The sequence below is a fragment of the Martes martes genome (genome assembly GCF_963455335.1).
Source record: "Martes martes genome assembly, chromosome: X".
Lineage (NCBI taxonomy): Eukaryota > Metazoa > Chordata > Mammalia > Carnivora > Mustelidae > Martes > Martes martes.
The window spans coordinates 42,732,646-42,735,770 of NC_137897.1; positions in this window are offsets into that span (position 1 = coordinate 42,732,646).

A 3,125-nucleotide genomic window follows, 5' to 3' on the forward strand; every position below is an offset into this window, starting at 1 on the left:
AGGATATGCCTCACACTGATGTGTTTATAAAGTTGGGAACGTGTTGATCAATACAGCAGTGTTTAAAAATGTAAGCTTCCTCCATAAAAGGAATATTTTGTAGTTACACTGACCTTGTGGAAACATATTTATTGACATGGGAAGTGTGTTTTCTAGACCCAAAACACAGGTTACAAAATAGTACGTATGCATAAATAATTCCATTTTATGAAACAGAACTATGAATTATTGAAGAATGGCCATTCTACCAAAAATGAAACATTTCTAATATTTTCCCGATGGGTATGTGGGAATTGAGGTTGTAGTTTTCCTAGGTTAGGTTCTATGTGCTTTTCTGTTTTGGGTTCTGAGCATGCAGTAATAAAAACTTTTGTAATTATGATTACAGTGTCCAAATATTAAACTTTAAGTCTGCATCACAGCATATTAGAGAACTGTAGCCAAGAATGGAGACTGGGTCAAACAAATTAATGTACATTCCTCACTGGATTACTATGCAGCCCATACAAATGATGATGTATATTTAAGGACAGTGTTATCCTTAATTTAGGGCAACGCCAGCCCATGCCTCAGGAGATGAGGTGGGGAAGCATGTTACTTCAAAATCCCCCTCTGATACAAAGCAGTGATGAACATCCTGAACCAAGACAGCAAGGGCCCCATCCATTTTCTTGATTTCAGGCAGCTTTCAAGACTCCAGTGCAGAGTCATCCAGATAACAGGGAGGAGATCTGGGTCGGTCTCTTCCAGAGTCAGACACAGGCCATGTCCTGTCGGGATTCCAGGAGGGATGCCCAGCTCAGCGGTTAACTCCTGTTGGCCAGTGTGGTATTTCTTTCAGGCCACTGCTTGAAAGTTTCACCACCAGAGTGGTGCTGACAATCTAAACTGATTTGGGGTGACTCAAAGTGTTTATACAGACAGCATCGCTGCCCCTGCCTAGCCAAGGTATGGATGGGGGAATTCACATCGTGGACCCAGCAGCAGCGGTCCCCAGAACCGCAGAGCACATGGTCTGGTTTGGCGCCGAATGGAGCTAGGTTGGCTCGCTCCCTTTAAGACGAGAGTCACGTGACAACTGGCCGACCAATCAGAAGCAAAAATCCAAGCAGGGCACGCCCATCCTCCTCACTCCTTCCCCCCGAGTTCTACTCCGGCGGCGTCTGCAGCCACGCTCTCACTTCTCTGAGAGAGAATCTAGCATTATGGCCACTCCATCATCTGACAAGAAGGCGCAGAGGCAACCGCAGGGTGAGGTGCCCGTAGGGCCGAAGAACGAGGTCGCCTCTGCCCCTGGCGACGCCCATGGGGTCAGCAACCCTGATCCTGGTGCCTCTGTCCCCTCGGTCTCGAGCGGTCTTTCTCCATCGGGTGGTGGCGCCCCACACAGTGGCACAGCAGGTTCCTCTGCCTCCGCCCTGGTTGCCGTCGGCGCCATTTCAATCAATGGCGAGGGCCCGGGGCTGCCCTCCACAGCCCGTGTGCAGGAGAGGGAGTGTGCCGACCTCCAGGGCGGCCGCAGTCCCCAAGCCGAGCTGAGATGTGTGGTGCCCGGGGCGGGCCTTGGTCTGCAGGCCTCACACGCAGGCGGCGTGGGCGCCGTGGGCGCCATGGTGCAAGCCATGAGGGGAGTTGGCCAGGCCAGCGGGCCTCCGACCCTGCCCACGAGCCTGGGGAAAGGCCGTGGGAGGCAGCAGCTCGGCCGCAAGGAGGCTGCCCAGGCTCAGAAGCCTCCAGGGCATCACTGTCTGTTTCCTGGGCTTCTTGCGCCTCAGTGCCCCGTGCCTTTGCCGCCATCTTCTCCGGGGTCTCAGCCCAGCGGCCGTCGCCGTTCTCGGGCTTCTCCGTGGGGTGAGGCAGCCCAGCCAGGCCCTGCCCTCCGAAGTCAGGCCCGAGCAGCAGGCCCAGCTCTCCGCAGTCAAGCGTCCAGGCCAGGCCTCGCCCTCAATAGCCGCGCCACCCAACTAGGTGGTCATGCTTCCGGGTTGGTCTCCGCTCTTCGCAGCCGTACATCGGCACCAGGCCCTTCTCGTCGCCGTCGTGTACCCGCGCCAGGCCCTGCTCATCGCCCCGGTGCTTCCGCGTCAGGCCCTGCTCTCCAGCGTCGCCGTGCATCCGCGCCAGGCCCTGCTGTCCCTCGCCGCCATGTGCCTGTGTCAGGCCCTGCTCTCCGCAGGCGCCGCTGTGCTTCCGCGCCGGGCCCAGCTCTCCGCAGCCGCGGCCGTGCTTCCGCGCCGGGCCCAGCTCTCCGCAGCCGCGGCCGTGCTTCCGCGCCGGGCCCAGCTCTCCGCAGCCGCGGCCGTGCTTCCGCGCCGGGCCCAGCTCTCCGCAGCCGCGGCCGTGCTTCCGCGCCGGGCCCAGCTCTCCGCAGCCGCGGCCGTGCTTCCGCGCCGGGCCCAGCTCTCCGCAGCCGCGGCCGTGCTTCCGCGCCGGGCCCAGCTCTCCGCAGCCGCGGCCGTGCTTCCGCGCCGGGCCCAGCTCTCCGCAGCCGCGGCCGTGCTTCCGCGCCGGGCCCAGCTCTTCGCAGCCACGCATCCGCGCCGGGTCCTGCTTACCGCAACCGTGCAGCTGCTCCGCGTTCTGCTTACCACAACCGTACTTCCAGTCGCCGTGCATCTGGGCCGGGCCCTGCTCTCAATAACCACGCCGGCCCACCAGGCCCTGCCCTCCGCAGCCGTGCATCGGGGTCAGGCCCTGCCCTCCGAAGCCGAGCCAACCCGATAGGCCCTGTCTTCTGCAGTGGCTGCCCGACTTCGGGCTTTGTCCTCCGGAGCCGCACCATCGAAAGGTCATCCCCTAGAAGCCGCGCCTCTCTACCTGTGCCTACTAGCCTGAGTCCTCCTTCCCCTGGGGTAGCCTTAGGAAGGCTGGTCTGCCAGAGCAGCTCAGGCTCTCCTAATCCTGAGGTCCCAAGCATTGATGCCCAGCCCCGTTGGCATGCAGTCCGTATGCGTGCCTCATCTCCCTCTCCTCCTGGTAGGCTCTTCCCTTTCCCTGAACAGCTGTGTGGTGAAAGCTCCTCCTCTTCCTCTTCTGCCTCCTCCTCCGGGTCTCCTGACCAGAGCTGCTGCTGCTGCTGCTGCTGCTGCTGCTGCTGCTGCTGCTGCTGCTGCTGCTGCTGCTGC